Below are 20,205 nucleotides of genomic sequence, written 5' to 3'. Positions count from 1 at the left end.
TACTAGTAAAGCATTTAGTTCTTCGTCCTTCACTGTTGATCAAAGATAATTCTTCACACGTTTCAACAAAGAAAATGACCTCTCTCCTGAACAGTTAGAGAGTGGTATAGCTGAGTACATTCGAAGGCATGTACCTATAGTACATTTGGAAATGTGGCCCTCAGGCCTAGCTCTCTAAGCTTCTTGTACATGGTCACTGTTGATGTATCTTCATTTTGAAACATTGAGCTCATCTGTAAAGTCTTCCTCCAAGTCCTATATGTAGTGTAACTTTAAATTATCTGCAGCTGCACAAACTTCACAAATATTGAAATACTTAAACTGTGTCAGAAATCCAAATTTCTTCTCTAGTTCTTTGTAAGCTTTGTTTCGTCGTACGAGTTCCTGCACTAGACAGTCGCAGATGACATAATGTGTTTCAATAATGAATGCTTCTCATCCTGAGCGCTTCACTTCTGGATTTGCAGACTCATCAAACATTCTTTTCCTGATTCTACTCCTTTGGCTCTCGCCCTATAACTTTCAGTTGTTAGGTTTTTTTTGCTTCTATTTCATAGGTTTCAAAGTTATTTCTCACCTGTTCAACAAAGTTAATTAGTGAGTCATACAAAACAGAAATTGTGCACAGATCCAATTCTACCTGTTGCAAAGCTTTGCTTGTAGAGTTGATTCTTTTCAAGACAGCATCCCACATGACAGTCATAATTGCAGTTTCCAGTCTGTCCATTATGGCTCCTAACTGATGTGCCTCATACTCAGCTACTTTGAGATGCCCATTATCAAAAGTTATATTCGCCACTGCATCCCGAATGGCTTTGTAGCCATATCTTAAAGCCCTTGTCACATCAGCTCTAGCTGACCATCTAGTTAAAGACAGGCCAGTCTGAGTTGCAGGGTTTTGATTAGTGAATTGTGTCATTGCCTACTTTGCATGCCGTTCCCCTCATTTACATGTGTGGATCAGAGGATGGTCGGCAGAGAGGTAAGTGAATCGGGCCGGAGGAAAATCGGATCGCAAAGGGGTCACAAACCGATTGGTACATGATTTGGTTGCTGTTTTGGAGATGGGATGTGAGAATCTCCCAGCACTGAATTGAAGCAGAGAAGAAATTGTAGAGATTCTGCATAAAGCTGAAGAATGAAATGGCTTCCAGACAACATTCTGCAGCACATGAGCCAACAAAATTTAGAGAATGTGCAGAGCATGGAACAAAGTCAGCCAGAGGATTTGCATCTTTAATCCGTGCCTTAAGTCCAGAATATTTGCCAGCCATGTTGCTGGCATTATCGTAGCTCTGGCCACGACAGTCTCCCAAACAATGTCCAGTTCTTTCAGCATTGATATGGCAGTTTTTGCTAAATGTTGAGAAGTATGACTATGAAGGGATATGAATTTTAGAAATTGCTCAACAGACTCGCCACTCTGCTGCTGGACATATCGAATTATCAAAGTGAGCTGATCGGTATGAGCAATATCAGAGGTGGAATCCACTATTATAGAAAAGTACTTGCTACTTTTTATTTCATTGATTATGGCATTCAAAACTTTTTCAGACATTATGGGGCTCATAATCGAAAGAGAAAAATGTCCAAAAACCGGCCTAAGTCGGCACTTAGATGATCTTAATTGACAGACGTCCAAGTGCCGATAATAAAATCAGGTTTTGGACATATTTTTAAATGACCTAGGCCTTCATAGTGCCGCTGAATGACCATAGCTAAATGGGGCATTTCAGGAGGAGTGTCGAGGGTGGGATTTGGGTGGGACATGGGCAGGCTTAGACTTAGTCATACTGCATGTATAACCAAAAGTTATATAGCACAGGATCGACGGAACTTGGACGTTGTGACTTTGACCATTTAAAACATGGTCTAAGTCACAAAAACTCACCTAAAATGGCCAAATAAGCATTGCAAACACATAATACAGACCCACACACACTATCCCAGTGATCACCAACCCCCCTCCATAAAAATATTAATCACAACTTGAAAATTGTGCCTCCATTACATCACCTGGCAGCCTAGCATAGGAAAGCCTAGTCGTGCTGCACAGAGGCATCTTAAACCATCTTGGGGGTGGGTTAGGGGCCAATAGAGAGGTAGACCCATGCCCTTAAGCCCCTGTAATAACTGCATTGATACTGAAAATGTGCACTCCCCTATACACTCCCAAAAACCTTTTTTATTAGCATATAAGTGACTTCTGTAGCTATAAGGGCTATTGGGGTGATAGATAAGTGAGTCTAGGGGATTCTGGAGGTGGTTTTGGGGGGGGGGGCTCACCATGACCTATAAGGGAGTTGTAGTGAGATGAAGACATGGCACCCTTTCTGTGAAGTTCACAGCAGTGCCCTGTAAGGTACCCCACTATTTAGGTGCCATGTCTGGGTATTCAGTCCATCACTTTGCAGACCCCTCCCACGTCTAACAGGGCTTGTTCTAGGCATTTTTGACTTGGATGAAATGTTGGATGAAAATGTGGTATAAAGATGGACGATTTAGCGGCTTGGACGATCAGATCAGCAGGATGTATAGTTAGACGATTTTTTTAAATGAAAAAAAAATTTGGACGTATTTTTTGAAAATGTGTCCTAAGCTATTTTTTACTTTGGACAACTTGCGACTTGGACGAAAACGGACTTAGACGTTCCTTTCGATTATGCCCCTCCATGTGTATAAACTCATCACAAATGTTTGAGTACAAATAATTAGTGCTCTTTCTGCCAACATTTCCATATTTTGCTAAATGCTTTGACAAAAGTAGATCAAAGCAACTAATTAATTCTAAGCACTCCAAAAAATTACCATTATGCGGTGATGAGAGCAGTTCATTATGACCACAGAAAGGCAACCCCCTTGCAGCTATAAACTGAACAGTAGCAACTATTTGTTTCAAGACATTTTGCCAATATCTTCTCTCTTCCTCTAGTTGATTAACTAAATTAGAATCTATTTTTGCATTGACATCTCTATGTGAACACATACTAAGCACAGCATTTCGATGATCAGCTGATTTCTCATGATCACATAAACAAGTAGAGCTATTTTCCAGTCATTGAATCCAGAACTGAAGGCAGTTTCTTTCTTAGAGAATAATTTGCATTAATAGCAATAAAGTGACTCTATAGAAGGAGAATATACTAGCCATTCCCTTAACGATACTTCTCCGTTTCTTTTTCTTAGATAGAAATGCTCCTTTGTTAAGCTCCTTCTTTTGTTTCCATATTTTTTCAAAGAAGCAGTGAAATCACCAATGTTTTGACTAGGTTTTTTTGTTTTGTTTTTATAAATCTTTATTCATTTCATATCTTAAATCAAGTACAATAATGACATTTAACAATTGAACATTCAAATACACTTGAATTTTTACAATTGATCATGTTATTCCAAAATATTATCCCCCTCCCTCATTCATTCAATACATGTAAATAATTTATTTCATTAATAATCAAATATTCCCTCCCCCCTTATTGTCTTAAAATTTTATTCAGGGAAGAATATTTTTAATCTTTACAATAGTATGTCAATGGCCTCCACACATCTTGAAATTTGCTATAATTTCCTTTTTGGACAGCTAATGTCCTTTCCATTTTATATATATGGCATACAGGTTGGTTTAATGAAAAATAGTTTTACAGGTTTTCATCAACAAACCATTTGGCTGGATCACTAGAATAGCTAGCAATGGCTTTGTTTGAAAAGGGTTGCTGTATATCAATAATTTCCCATGTACTTTCTGAAATTGTAGCTTGCTCTTGAGCCATGGAGACCTGCTCCTCTGTCTCCTCTACCATGGAGACCTGCTCCTCTGCTGTTGAATGTTGCTCACTTGTGTCTGATTCATTTACCAGGAAATCAACCTGTGATTCATTCTTTTCTGTTAAACATGGTGACTATGACAGAAATCGCTCCAATGCTCCCCGCTGTCGTTTATTCTTTTCTTCTTGCCTTTTTCTTATGCGCTTTGCTGCTCCCGTGAGAGACATATTGTGCTCTATCCTTGTTAGAGGGTAACTTTTGCAAGGTGTATCCTGCTGCTCTTATATGTCTCCTGTGAACAAAAAGACACATCTCTATCCAGTGAGGTGAAGTTTCCTACACATCATTTCAATGTATATAGCACTCAGTCACAGTCTTATTTCTGTTATTGGAACTGTCTCAGGATATAGAAGACTACCAGAATATGCAAAACAAAGCTAGAAGGGAGAAGCAGACCAATTGTTTAAAGAGATGGAGCACCATACAAGTGACTGCAAGTTGAAGGTGGGTTGAAAGGTAGGAAGTTCAAGAGCAACCTCTATAAATAGCAGCTTTACTTTATTACAGCAGTCAAAACATGTCCAGTAACGTTTTAGGCTTCTTTTGAACCTTCTTTGAACCACACATTTTCAAAATTCCACTTATAGGAAGTAAAACCATCATGGTAAACCAATTCTACACAGTCCTTGCTAGGCAAGGATATTAGGAACAGTAAACCCAGTTCTCAGAGCTATATTCCGATCATTGGAAGGTTTAATGAACATCTGGAAAGCAGTAAAACCTACCTCTTACGATGATCCAATCACAGTCTTTGAACTCATACACATAGACTAAGCAATGATCATATAAACATATAACCAATAACCATATAACGCTACAAACAAATCTACAATCTATAAACTAAAGTCAATAGTCATACTCTACAAACCAAGCTAACTTGTTATGCTAGACTGCTTACATGTCAAACTCATTCTGGACATCAATCAGGTCTACAACCAGAATTTTTTACATTGTTTAAATGCACTGTAAAGCAGTAATACTATCAGAAACATAAGTCTATATTAATAACCAAGTTTGCAACTCCTCTCAACTGTCTCACTCTGTCATCCAACTGTAACCCATATGTATATATAAACAACCAAATCTGTAACTCCTCTAGTACATCCCACTCCATGTATATTAACTTGTAACAAAACAATAAGGCAAGCAGTCCACCAAAGAATCTAACATGGAACAAAAGATCAGCAGACAATAAGGAGATTCAAATCAGGTTCGTTCAAGGTGCTCCCAAGAACCATACCTGATGCATTTTTCCAAATATGGCTGGCCAATGCTAACAGAAAACCATGTCTTTCATACACACAGAATCACCTTCGCCCAGTATGAAATAAGTAATCACAAGCTAACCCTCCCCCCTTTAGTCTCTTTCACCTTTTCAGCATTACAGGCTAAAATATACTGTATATTTATGATCTGTATTCAGCACGAGTCGATAGCACCTAACAACTTTCAACTTAGTCCTACAACTTTCATGGAGATAGAGAATCCCTTCTTAGATCACTCTGGGGGTAAACTATGAAGTAGGTGCTGCTAACATTTAAACATAACATAACATAAAAATGTATTTCTAAATCACAAATACCTTGCGGTTCAATGCAGTGTACATAAACAATAATAGTGAATTACATTTAGATCAATTACAGCAACAGCATAATCTACAAATACTTAATAAATACATTTTTTAACATTTTCTAAGTTGCTGAATGTGGCATATCTGTGGCATATATGCCACATTACCCCTAATTTTTAGTCTGAAGGTATATGCCAAAATTACCCCTAATTTTTAGTCTGAAGGTAGTACATATTTTATAGGTGGACATATACATAGGATTACCAGATTTTCCTGAAAGAAAATCCGGAGCCATGGCCCTGCCCCCAGGCATGCCCCATTCTGCCCCTGGCCCTGCATCAGCTCCACCCCCCTCAACCTGTTCACTTGTCTGGAGGGCATCTGCGCATGTGCTAGTGTGATACGATGACATCACATGCATGTGGTATGTGCGTGACATCACCACATTGCATATGTGCATGCACAGATGCCTTCCCTACGTTGCTGCTAGTTGGAAGTTTTTCAAAACCTGGACAAAGAACCGGGTTTTGTAAAGCCATCCAAATCTCAAGACATGTCTGGGAAAATCCGGATGGCTGGTAACCCTACATATAGATGGGCTTATACTCATAACAACCATATGACCTATTCACTTTACCTATCCATTCCATGCTTCTTCTTCCATAGAGATTCTATGTGGTTGTTCTATGCTTTGTTGAATTCAACTACAGCCTTCATTTCCACCACCTCTACCTTATAAGGAAGTAAGCCTTTTGCACCCAGAGCCAGACATGACTGCAGCTGAAGGTTTCCACTCCTTTCCCTTCCTGCTAGACCACCAGGGATGACCCTAGTACATCTTGGGGGGAAGTAAGGGTGGCTGGAAGAACATTGAGGAGTGATGCATTGGAAGGGATCAGATTAAGGGAGGATCAGAACAGTGACGGCTGAGTTGATGGAGGCTCATAACATGGGGGTGGGTGGGGAAAGTATTAGATTAGTAACTTGAAGGCTGCAATTCAGAAGTTATGTAGCTGCTGGCTGATATTTAGAGCCAACGTCAACATACTAAGCAACCAAAGATAGGACAGCCTTTAGTCCTATCTAGTTATATGGGTACAGACACTGAATATGGCCACACTGAATATGGCCAATGCCAATCTAAATACCATCTCCCCTACTCCGTCTCCAGACTGCCTCTCTACTGCTTGGTTTTTGAGTGGGTGATAAGAGCAGATAATCAGTGGAGCTGCCCATAGATAATCAGGCAGGATTATCAGGCCATTGTGGAAACTCTGAAGGCAAGATTTGGTTGTAGGAACCACTAAACTAAAGCTTAACTTTATATACCGAGTCATCATTCTAAGAAGGCTTAACTCGGTTTACAGCAATTAAATAAACAGGGAATGATTTACAAATGATAAATAGAAGATAATAGCAAAATTTCAAAAGAATTAGTTTTCAAAATGTTTGACAAAATAGAGTAGTTTTTAAAAATTTACGAAAAAATTAAAATGAACTGGAACTCCTTTAAAAAAAGGGGAGATCATTCCAGAGTTGAGAGAATTTAAAGACCAAAGATTGACTGAAGATCTTGACTCCTTTAATCCCTTTTTTAGAAGGAAGGGAGAGTTTAAATTGTTGGATACCTCTTGCAAAGGAGAATTGGTAAACATTCCAAAATAAAGGAATAAGTGGATTAAAGATACCATGTAGAATTTTAAAAGAAATACAAGTGGTTTTTTTTTTTTTTTTGCATGCAAGTTATTTAAAGATCTCAGCTACCAGAAAGCATTACATCTAAAACAAAAAGTGAAACCTTAGAAATTTCATAGGAAACAAAATTAAGATATGCAACAGATAATGTTTAAACTCTTTATTCTTAAGGCTTTAAGAATATGTGACCCTTATTATTTGGCTAATGCAACAATACCTTATACTCCAAGTAGAACCCTAATATTCTTCACTGAACATTGATTAGTACTTTCTGGTCCTAGATTGACAGGTTGGAGTCAACCAGAAAACGTGCTTTCTTTTTTGAGGCACATTTTAAGTAGAATAATGTGTCCACTAAGATTCAAGGTGAATTATCTTTGTACAATTTTAAAACACAACTAAAAACACTGGTTACCTTTCTTGTTAAGACAATTTACACAGTTTATTCTCTTTGTATGGAAGCTGGTAATGAATGTTTTATAAATCTTTCCTTTAGTTTTATTGAATTCTTTATATTGATTTGACTTGTAAAGCACCTTGGCCTTTATTTTGTAGTAAAGGTGGATAACAAATATAAATAAACAAACTAAATCCATAGGTTAATACATGTTAAATTGATAGTGTGCACACTGATGACCACGGCTGATTATTATACTCATATACAATGGTTGTCAACAACAAAAGAATCAAACCAAAGACTTATCTTCCAATTAGATACAATCATTGGTCATGAATATAGAAATCTTCAATATCTTTCAATTTTATGAAATCTTAAATGAAATCCTTCAAGTGTTAATGTTCATAAAAATGACAAGAAACACTATTACTACGTTTCTTAAATCTCAGTCCATGCTCGTGCAAGTCTTGTCTCAATCTATATCCATAGAGTGAATATTAAAAAATCATGCAGCCACATCAAAAATTCCTTAATTGATTCCATACATTGGACATGAATTCATGTTTGATATCCATTAACACAATACTCTGCAACATTTATATACTAATCCTAAGTAACATGGCATTTGATTGGCTAATCAAATAATAATATGCCAGGAGCCATCTATACAATAGTCATCTGTTCAATTTCCTTATTCAATCTGTTGGCAGACCTAGCCAGAATCCAACAAAGGACTCACCATTGGGGCAATAGGGCAGGGCCTGAGGGCCAACAGCATTAGGAGGCCCACTTTCACCTAGCCTCTATTTAATTTAACTACTTTTGTTAGGTGGTTAGGGGCCTCTGCCTGAACCATTCATGATATGCCAGCAACCTTTAATAATCTTATCCCCACCTAAACTTGGTTACATGATCAATAAATCTCCACCACAAATCAGTAAAATTGTGCTGGAGCTACTGCCAGTGTTCATTACTAGATACTGGTAAGGAAATGGTTTTCAGTCAACTTTGATGTTGATTTAGATTAAGTCTAAGGGGGAGACCATGTTACTAAACCATGCTAAGCACTTAGGGGGAAATTATATAAAATGTGCTTAAAGTTGTATGCCTAACTTAATTAGTAAATTGGCTTCAATAATCAGCTTTAAGAAGATCATAATTGAAAAAAAAAATAATTATAATTGGGAGATAGTTGCCTATCCTCTTAGGCACCATTCTTCAAAAGATAGGCACCTATCACACGGTGCCTAACACCAATGTAGGCATGTTTAGAGGTGGAGAAAGACTTAGGTACCACTAGGCGTGATTCGCTAAAGAACTTAGGTGCCTATAATGTAAGCCTTTTAAACCCTGACCTATATTACAGGTGCCTAAGTTTTAAGTTAGGCGCCACTAAGCGTGAATCTGTAATGGATGCCTAAGTGTGATTGACATGCAATAGGCGCCTTAGGGCCTGATTCTATAAACAGAATCTAACTTGTAGGTGTTGGTCAGCAAGGTTGTCAATCAACTGCATGGCACCATTTATAGAATCATGCCTAGTGGCACTTAAGTGGAAGGCATTTGAAAATTAATGTGAGTGGGTGGCATTTGAAGTCATTTGAAAGTTAATGGTCATGGAAGGCATTTGAAAGTTAATGTGCAGTACTTACTGTGCACTAACAGAGAAAACTCTTTACATGGTACCTAAGGTTAGGCATCTATATCAGGTCAATGTAGGCACCTAACTTAATTGCTTAATAGACAACCCTCAACAGGGCATGTTAAGAAAGTTAAGTTAAAGGACACCCGGGGTCCACATAGACCCCAGCACCATAAAGTCATATTACAGCTTAAATAAATTGAATGTAAATAATTATTGAGGTTAAATGCCATAAGATTTTGAAACAGACAAGGAACAAGCAGTTTATAAACTTAAAAAATTTATTAAATCATACTTTTCTGACTGAATTTAACTTTAATAAATAACTTTAACAATTATCTTTAAAATGTCAACATAATACTCAGCTTCAATGTTTATACTTCAGTTTCAGATGCAATTGTCACACAATACTGACGGTGTGCTGTGCTCATTGCAAACATTGTGATTGCATGCTATGCACATCTGTTTCACTTTTCTGTCCTGCGTTCTACTGTAGATATAATATTGCTTTTTCTTTGGCGGCTCCAACTAGCATTTTTTGGCAGGATTTGACTGACAGTAACCAAGCCTGATCAGAGACTGCTTTGCTCCCTTCTGCAGCCTTTCCTGTATATGATCAGCAGTTAACTGGTGTCCTAATTGCACCAGAAATGATTTTCTTATTCAGGTCTTCTTAGCCTCATTTTGCAGTTGGCAGAATATCCAGGTTATGAAGGCTGCAATAGCACCAACATCTAGCATATTGAAGAACGATGCCATTGGCCAATGATTGTTCTTAAGTCGACAAGTATATATAGTTGCCATCTTGTCCAAGAGTTGTAGTGAAGGATTACTTGTGGTTTGCGATCTTCCCCTTCAATTGCTTTGTCGTGATGCATTGATGACAGCATTGTAACAACCTTTCCCTTTTTTGGGACGTAGGACACAAGTGTTAGTTCTTTACAGAAGCCAAAAGTGGATGACTTTTCTTCTTTTCCTCTTGTTTCAGCCATCTCCTTTGTAATATCAGGCTTATTTCTCCAAATAGTTCCAACCAGTGTTGTGTCCATTTGCAGCAAATCTTCTGCCAATGTAACTGATGTGAAGAAGTTGTCTGTCACAATATTATGACTATTTTTCACCCAGCACTTTGTCAATCGCTTTACAACTGCTGCTCCTTGGCCCTTATCTTTATCATGACCAGGCTGGCGTCCAAGGTAGACTTCACCTGTCAGAGGAAAACATGTAGCCGAATCTCAAGCCCACCAAATTTTGATTCCATACTTTGCTGGCTTGCTTGGGATGTATTGTCTGAATAGGCATTTGCCACGATAAGCCACAAGTTGCTCATCTATTGTGAGATCTGTACCAGGAATGTAATACTTTTGCAGATGTGCTATGAACATTTCCCAGAATCAAATGAAAGTTTAGCAATAACTAATATGGCTTTTGAAACATTATCAGTTTGCAGTTATCGTTACTATCATTTGCTGCAACTGATATAGGCTCCACCTCCCAACGCCCCCCACGGCTTCAAATCTAATTCTTTCTTCTTCAGGGCAGTTCCACTGCCATCGGGAGCTGCCCCAATGGATTTCCAGCATCCCGCGGCTGGAGAGACAGACCGGGTCGGGGTGGAAGTCCAGCTCCACCCCCCGGCATCCCCCCCCCCCGTGGCCCTGAACCAAACCTAACAAAACTCAACCAAACTTAACAAATGACAGGGAAACCAATATAACTATTGTCACAGGAAAGAATCACAATAATCTACAAACATTAATCTCCTATTGATTCTACTGATCTATTTAATAAGCAATAACATTAATGACGTTAACTCACTCCATCCACAGCTTCACTCTGTATATCACCCTGATGCACCCATTAGACGTCTAATTAACCAACAGGAAGAAAGAGTAAATCAAATTAAAGTAATCACAAACAACGGAAGACAACATCGCACCCTTAAAAAAAGGATAAGGGAAGTGAAACCTATCAGAACCACCACACTCTCCAGACCCGTCACATCCACTTCCATTCCCTGCGCTTACCTAAACACTAGATTGGTAAGGAACAAAGCTTTTTTAATCAAAGATTGGATCATCAGCAAACAAATAGCCTGTCTCTTTCTAACGGAAACATGGCTACTGTCTGAAGAGGATCCAATATTAAATTACCTTCTACCAGATAACTTTAAAATCCATATGCTAAATCGCGAGAACAGAAGAGGGGGAGGATTAGCAGTCATCCTTAAGGAAGAATTCAAACTTGACTTACTAGACTCTAAAATAACCAACCAGTTAGAAATACTAGCATGCAAAATTAGTAACAAGGAACTAGAAGAATCCCTCTCTTGTATTCTATTTTATGTCCCACCAAAAAGTTGGCCAAATGCTAGAGAGGACTTCTACGAGTTCATTCTACATAATTCAATTACACCTTCATATAATATTATAGCAGGAGACATAAACCTGCATTTAGAGAAGAGGACAACCAAGACGAGAAGGACTTTAAAAACTTCATATCTTCGCTCAATTACAATTTCCCTTTACCCACACAAACACATGAAAAAGGCCATCAGTTAGACGTGGTAGCTATGTCCACATAGGAGATCCTAGATCCTTCCATATGTCTATCCAACGGTACCTGGTGTCATGATATCTGGTCCGATCATTTTACTTACTATTTTAACATAATCTGGAATTGTCTAAAATCCAAACACACCTATAGATAAAAAAAGAACATCTCACAAGGGGACATATTAACCCAGAGGAATACTGGGCACATTACGAATTATGAGAGGAAATAGGAGAAGGGGATGATTTTTGGGATCATTGGATGAATACAAGCACATTCATTCTGGATAAAATTGCCGCTAAATGAAATAGTAAAAACTGCTCAAATAAATATAATAAATGGTTTGACTCTGAACTATTAAAAATGAAACAATTAGTTAAACGACTAGAAAGGACCTGGAAAAAAAAACTGGAAAATTATCAGACCGAAACAATTGGAGATGCAACGTAAAGAACTACAAACTATTGATAAAAGAAAAATGAAAAGCATTCTATTCATCCAAAATTAATACATCCAATAACAGTTCTAAAGGAATCAACACAAAAGAACTGTTCAACTTTGTTACAAATTTATTTGACACCACACGCCACACTCAATCCATGCATAATACTAAGCCACCTTCAGCAAACTATCTAGCCCAACATTTTAATTCAAAAATTATAAACCTAAGAAACAACTGTTTGACAAACAACATATGTGTACAACAAATAGCCAACATACAAGAAAATGAAATACCAGTGAATATGATTTGGAATTCCTTTCAAGATCTAGAATGGAATAATTACATCAAACTATATAACAAGTACACTAAATCACACTGCATTCTTGATCCCTGTCCCCCTGACATTATGAAAGCAGCCCCATTAAACTTTAAACTAACATTGTGGAATTATCTGACCGATAATTTTAAAACTGGAAAATTTCCAACTAATAACGGTCACATTATAATTACCCCAATTCCAAAAAATCGTAAACAATCCTTACCATTGGTAACCAACTATAGACCAGTAGCATTCATCCCACTCTTTGTAAAAATCATGGAAGGTCTGGTACATACCCAATTGATGGAATACCTTGATCAGTTCTCTCTTTTACATGAAACCCAATCTAGCTTCAGACCTCTGTTTAGCACCGAAACAGTGATAGCAGCAATCTTGGATTACTTACGCTTCCTATTCAGCAAGGGCCATAATGCCCTGATAATGCAATTTGATATGAGTTCAATTTGCAATTTGATATGATATGATTGACCTAGTCGATCACGAGAAATTGATACAATGCTTAGACGCAATTGGCATCAGAGGCGAGGTTCTAAATTGGTTCCAAGGTTTCCTTATGTCCCGCACCTATCAAATACATTTCAATTCCAACCTCTCTAATAACTGGAGAAACCCATCTGGTGTTCCACAGGGGTCACCACTATCCCCACTTCTCTTCAATGTTTACATGTCATCACTAGGCGCACAGATGGCCCAGCAAGGTATAAAAGTATTCAGTTACGCAGACGACTTTACAATCATTATCCCGTTCCCCACTTCTCTCTCTGAAGCTACCCCCATGGCTACAGAAGTACTAAACTTGATGGAACAATGGACAACAGAATTTAGACTGAAGCTCAATCCAGAAAAAACTAAATTCTTCGTGACCTCGCCACACCCACTTGTCACCACAACACCACTATGCATCAACAAACTCAGCTACCCTATTCAACCTACAATGAAGGTTCTGGGGATAATACTGGACCAAGGCCTAACCATGAAAGACCAAGTGAGCTCCCTAGTCAGAAAGGGGTTTTTTTACTCTCTGGAAGCTTAGGTCTATTAGTGCATATTTTAATTTTTCATCATTCAGAATTCTCATACAATCCCTAATACTAAGCCATCTCGATTATTGTAACATCGCCCATCTGGCAATCTCCCAGAAGAACATGCAGAGACTGCAACTGGTGCAGAATGCAGCAGTCAGGTTGATCCTTGAGTTGAAGAAGTCAGATCACATAACCCCTTCCTACTGACTCCTGCACTGGCTACCAATGGAGGCACGTGCGAAGTTCAAGCTGGGATGCTTTTGCTTTAAGGTACTAACCGGTTTAGCCCTTCAATATATAAATGACCTCTTCCACTTCTCAACCAAGAGAGGTACGCACCCGAAGTTCATCTCCCCACCGGTTAGAGGATGTAAATTTAAAAGACACCATCAACATCTTCTCTCTTATCAGGCGGCATTATGGGGCACAGACTTGGTAAAACTAATTATAAATGCAAATAACTATAGTGAATTTAGGAAACACCTAAAGACATACCTGTTCTTGAAATACCTAGGTAGCGAATCTGCACAATCTCTCCCATCACAATCTCCTACCTCAATTCCCCCAGCACAACTGTTCCCTTAAACTGCTAGCCACTATTCTTCAACTATGTAAGTTCTACTCTATTTGTAGCACCTTTCTAATCATTGTAAACCACATAGAATTTCACGGTCCTATGGTATATAAACTGTTATTATTATTATTATTAGTAGTAGTAGTAGTATTGATACAGCAGCTATTGTGATAGATGATAAATTATCCAAAATATCTGCACAATTGCTCAATTGTCACACTCCCATTATTCATGTGATCTTATACTGTTTGAATTCACATAAAGTAATGCTGTTACCAATCTAATGAAGATATTTGTAAAATATAAGTTGTCCAAAGGTAAACATAAATATAAGCCAGAGAATATTTATACATAGAAGAAATTGTCAAAAAAGCGTCAAAAAAGCAATAGGTAAACAATGCCACTTACCCAACAGTTCAATTTGGGGGTTTCCTTCTTATTGTACATTGATCCTGACTGCCAACAGTATTAAGTTTTAGCATTCATTTATTGAAAATTGTTGGGGTCCCTTTGGACCCCAAACAAAAAAAAACAAACATTTTTCTTAGCATTTTTTGCTACTTCAGCTTGTCTGCGGTGTTCTTTGCTCACATGTCTAAAGACAATAGACTGTTTTCAGTCCAGTTCTTTATATGTGAGTTTGCAAAGCATTGGACCCCTGAGGAAGGCGTGTTCGCCGAAACACGGACTGTGTAGGGTCCAGTTGGATTTTTATCACAGTATTTTTTATCATTGTACTTTTTAAATTGAATTTTCATGGTTTTATATGTCAGTGTTTAATAAATTATCTCCAGAACATCTGTATCCACAGTTTTTGTTTTTGTTTAAATAAATGACTGTCATATGTCAATTTGGTTTGCATCAATCTATGTAGGAATGCCAGAGTGACAAATACATAAAATATTTCTGTTCAGTCTTGAACGGCGTTTATGCAAATGACATGCATACATGGTTGGGGCCCATATAAACCCCAGGTGCCCTGTTGAGGGTTAATTGGCACCAATAATTTGGAAAAAATTACACTTCTTTAGCTGTTAGGTGCCTACTTCAAAGGCTGGTTAAGGTACAGATCTTGGACTTAGGCAACAGTAAGCACCAAATTTAGGCACAAGCATTTAGTACAAGAAAACCCTGTCATAATTAGGGTATGGCTAAAAGTTAGGATGCCTAGCAACACCTAAAGCTGATTAGGCAACGCTAAGCTTGATTCTATGCCTAACATTTATAGAATTGAGTTTAGCCCTGCACTAGTCAGTTCCTAATTTTTTGGTGCCACATATACGGGTCAGATTCTATAAACATTGCCTAACTTGGTAGGCACCCAGAAAAGCAGCATCTACTGCATGTCAATCATAGTCAAATTGTGGAATTGTGAGTCAAATACAGAAATGTTGTGAAAAGGGCACATTTAGGAAATCACTAAAAACACAATTGTTTGTAAATGTCTTTTTCTAGATATTGATTCTTTATGATTGTTGATCTCTGAGCTGCATAGGCCTCCTTTGACATTGAATCCTCTATTGTTGATTCTCCGAGGATTTGTCTATTTATGTTCATGAGGGATTTTTTGTTGTTGTTTTTGTAATAAATTTATGTATTATCATGTAAACCATTTAGGATTTAGATGGTATAGAAATTTTTTAAATAAAAAATAAAATAAAATAGTTAGGCGCCACTTGTAGAACTGTACCTAGTAGAGCCTAAATTGACTTAGGTGTCGGTAGATGTGTACACCTTAGGTGCTGGTATATTAAGCCAGGGTTTGCTTGCCCTAAAATAATGGTGCCTAACTGAATCCATGCCCAAACTCTGCCCCAAATCCATTCCTAATCATGCCTACATGCCAGTAGACTCCAGTAGTCGTCTTCGTATAGATGCCTACATTGAAGTGGTAGGCGCCTACCAAGTTAGGCGCTTAGGGCCAGATTCTGTAAAGGATGCCTAACTATCTAGACCCAATACTATAAAGGACACCTAACTATTTAGATACATCTAGACTTGCTGAGCAGCGCTCTCTATAGTGCATCTATGCATTATAGAAACGTGCTCACCTGGATGTCTAAACAATGCCTAAATTTAGACGTCCTTTACAAAATTTACCCTTTATAGTCTAATTTATATTTAAATCATGTTTAATTGGTTTTTAATGACACTTTCAATGATAAGTGCCATTTAAGCCAATTAAAAAAATTAAGTTAGGTGACAAGATCAGCTAGGCATGCCAATCAAGGTGCCTAACTATAGGCATCATTTATAGAATCACGCCAGGATTCTGTATAGGACGCCCGGAAGGGGCATCCTATACAGAATCAGGCCTACACTAACCTCAATTCTGTCACCGACATCCATGTTACAGACGCCGGTTACAGAATCGGGTTAGAATAGACATGGCTATACTTATTGCGGCAAGGGATCTCCCTGCCGCAATAAGTATAGCGGCCATCTGTCCCCCCCCCCCACACACACACACATGATCACCAGCAGGAGGGTGCCCAACCCATCCTGCTGGAGGACGCCTCTCCTCCGGACCCCCCCCCCCCCGTGATAACCTCCTCCCCAGATCCTTGCCCCCTAACCTCCCCCCAACTAACCTCTAATGATTGGCCAGCCAGCCGGGTCTTGCTAACTTCCCAGCCAGCAGGCCCGCCTCGTCGAAATGAGGCAGGCCCGCCCCTTTCCAGTGCATCCCCGCTAAACCTAAGGCCTGATTAGTCCAAGTTTTAGGAGCCTGGGCCAATCAGGCCTTAGGCTTAACAGGGATGGGCCAGTAAGGGGCGGACCCGTTAAGCCTAAGGCCTGATTGGTCCAGGCTTTAGGAGCCTGGGCCAATCAGGCCTTAGACTTAGCAGGGATGGGCTGGAAAGGAGTGGGCCTGCCTTATTTCGACGAGGCAGGCCTGTCTGCCGGCCGGCAGCAAAACCCAGCTGGCTGGCCAATGATTAGAGGTTAGTGCAGGGGGAGGTTAGGGGGTGGGGGTCCATGGGGGGTGTTAGTGTGGGGGGATTTGGAGGGGGGCATCCTCTGGCAGAAGGGGATGGGCACCCTCCTGCCAGTGATCAGGGGCATCGAGGGCATCCTTTGGCAGGAAAGGTTGGGCACCCTTCTGCCGGCGATCGGAGGACGACAATAGGTGACCGCTATACTTATCCCAGCAGGGAGATCCTTTGCCACGATAAGTATAGCGGTCGCGTCTACTTACAATGTTGGCCAGCATTTTGCTGGCCTACATTGCAAGCATCTCTCGCTCTACTAGGGAGACACGTAGGGCTGCCTAGGTTTGCCTAAGGCCCTTAGGTGAGTTTAGTTGGTCTTGCGGGCCTCCCTAGGCTCCCAGAGGTGCCTTTAATATAGGCAGCCTGCCTGGGGAGCATTTTTTTTTAAAAACGTGCATCCCAATTGGCTGATTAAACAGCTGTAGGACGCCTCAGTGACTAACCACCTAAATAGAATACTTCTAAGTTAATCGTGAGCAGGTACTGACGTGCAATAAAATACAATAGGAATAGATACTGTGCTAAATTTGCAGTTAGCCTGCAATAAAGTTTGACACTGAACCATGGTAACCAAATATTTTACAGCAGTTTGGCAATAAGGCTGCTAATTGGGGTTTTTTTTGGGGGGGTTGTACACCCTACTTTAAGAAGATTATAAGGACAAATCAGCATATAAATTGCAGACTCCTTTTCACCATATAAAAATCTTGATTTATATATTTTTCCTGATACATGAAGAATCCATTCAGATGCAGCTGATGTAGAAGGACATGCTGTGCAATGAGCTCAAGTAAAAATTCTCACAGATAAAGCTTGACAGATTCTCTTTAAAGTACCACTTCTGACAATTTCTCTACCTCTTTTAAAGACTGCATGCAATGTTAACACATGCAAATGAATTCATCATACAATCATTGAAGAAATCAAAGAATAAGGCAACACACAAGTTAATCTGTCATGCTGTGATAATTGCTTTAAAAAAAAAAAATCAAGCAATAACCACTCTCGTAATAGGCAGATCTTAAACTCTTATCGGGGTAGTCTCTCTGTTTAAATCTCAGTCAGATCTTTTTAAAATCTGAGAAGTTAGAAGAAATAAAACACAGATATACGAGTTGATTAATAAGGATACTATCCCCTTAGTTAACTACCTTCCAGATCTTTTAAGCACCAAAATATCCAAAAATTTAATAGACTGTATATGTCAAAGTTCATTCAAGAGTAGCAAAAAATTGTCTAGACACTGTCTAGGCCAGGGATCCTCAAATCCAGTCCTTAAAGTCTACAACTCAGCCTGGCTTTATGGATTTCCACAATGGATATGTATAAGATCAATTTGCATGCAATGGAATCAGTTAATGCATAGACATATTTGTTGTGGAAATGATGAAAACCAGGCTGAGTTGAGTACCTCAAAGGCTGGATTTGAGAACCTCTTCTCTAGACCAGGGGTTCTCAGCAGTTCTTGTTACATACCCAGAGACTGTTTTCAGGACAATCACAATGAATATGCATGACATAAATTGGCTTGCATATCCTCCATTGCACGCAAATATCTCTCATTCATATTCATTGTAGAAATCCTGACTGGATGAATGTGTGCTGAAGAATGCAATGAGAACCACTGCTGTCCAGATTAAAAAAAAAAAAAAACACACACACATCTAAAATCTTTTCCAGTGGCAATCAAGGGAGCTAAAGTCACTCCGAAAGATACCTAACATGTCTAGAGATAGAATCAATTGTCAAACCATAAATAATTGTGTTTCAATACCAAGTTGGCCAGTGACATAAGAAAATCAATAGAAGCTCTTTGCTTCCAATGATTTTAAAGGGAAAAAAATCTTAAATAACAAAGATAAGACCTCATTCTGTAAAACCTGAGTGTACAGGAAACTTCATGTACCATTAACCAGTTTTTATCTGTGATTCTGAAAGCCCTAAAGTTCAGAGAGTACACATAATACTTTAGATATATGCAGGGCCGGATTAATCACTAGGCCAACTAGGCACGTGCTTAGGGCCTGAAACTGTGAGGGGGGCCTGGTGAAGGAGAGCGACTCACCTTGCTATTTTTCAATGGCAACAGGCCCCCCTGCAGTAACAGCAACACCCCCCCCCCAAACACACAGTAACAGCAACGGCCCCCCCACCCCCCGCAGTAATGGCAATGGGCTCTACTACAACAGACCGCCCGCAACGGCAATGTGGCCGGATGTGTTACTGGAAGGTCCCGCGATGACTGCTTCTGCTGGTCCAGCCCCCTCCGACGTCATTTACTTGCTCTGGAAGAAGTGACGTCGGAGGGGCTGGACCGGCAGAAGCTGATGATGTCATACTGATCACAGAAGAGATATATTGGTGAACAACGAAGTATAGATCGTGATTCTTTGCTAGGAATGCCAGATTTTGGCGTCTGTAAAGACCCCCGATGACGCAAATAATCTTTTGATAATTGTTATGGAAATTAATAAACCAAATAATCTTTTTGGGAACATTTTGCATCATGTGCTTTCAATAAACTGTATATCCTGTGCCCTTTCTCTCCTTTGTACATGATTCATTTTGGCTTCACTCCCTTCCCTATGCTCTGGCATCTCTCTCTTCTCCTTTCCTTCCTTCCATCCCACTCCACCCCATAGTCTGGCATCTCTATCTCCTTCCCTTCTCTCCCCCCATACCCTGGAATCCCCCTCCTATCTCTCCCTCTGTCCTTTCTTTCCCTCTGGTCTGGCATTTTGTCTCCTTTGGTTTCCCTTCCTTCTCCCTATGCCCTGGCATCTTTCTCTTCTCCTTCCATCTCCCCCTCCCACTCCATTAACTAGCATCTCTTCTCCTTCCTTTCTCTCCTTCCTTCCTCCTGGTCTGGCATCTGCCTCTTCCCCCTCCCCCTGACATTTCTCACCCTCCCCCATGGTCTGGTAGCTCCTTTCCTTTCCTTTACTCCCATGGTCTTGGCATCTCTTTCCTCTCCCTTCCCTGGTGTTCCTTCTCCCCATTCTCTCTTCCCCATTTCCCTTCAGCGTCTTCAGCCCACTCTTTCTCCACTTTCCTTCAGCGCACGCATATAAAAACAAGCAAGTAATTTTATATAATTTTCATTCTATTCATTTATAGAAATTAAAGTCTAAATAATGCCAGTCACATAACAA

General features: G+C 39.4%; 1 pseudogene; it reads right to left on the bottom strand.

The window, feature by feature from the left end:
* LOC117360406 overlaps positions 1-2,986 on the bottom strand; it is a 31,866-nt pseudogene extending 28,880 nt beyond the window's left edge.
* Between the last annotated feature and the right edge of the window lie 17,219 nt (positions 2,987-20,205).

This window comes from Geotrypetes seraphini, chromosome 5, assembly GCF_902459505.1.
Source record: "Geotrypetes seraphini chromosome 5, aGeoSer1.1, whole genome shotgun sequence".
Lineage (NCBI taxonomy): Eukaryota > Metazoa > Chordata > Amphibia > Gymnophiona > Dermophiidae > Geotrypetes > Geotrypetes seraphini.
Note: the sequence above shows the minus strand (reverse complement) of the source record. Positions and strands in the feature narration are given on the sequence as shown.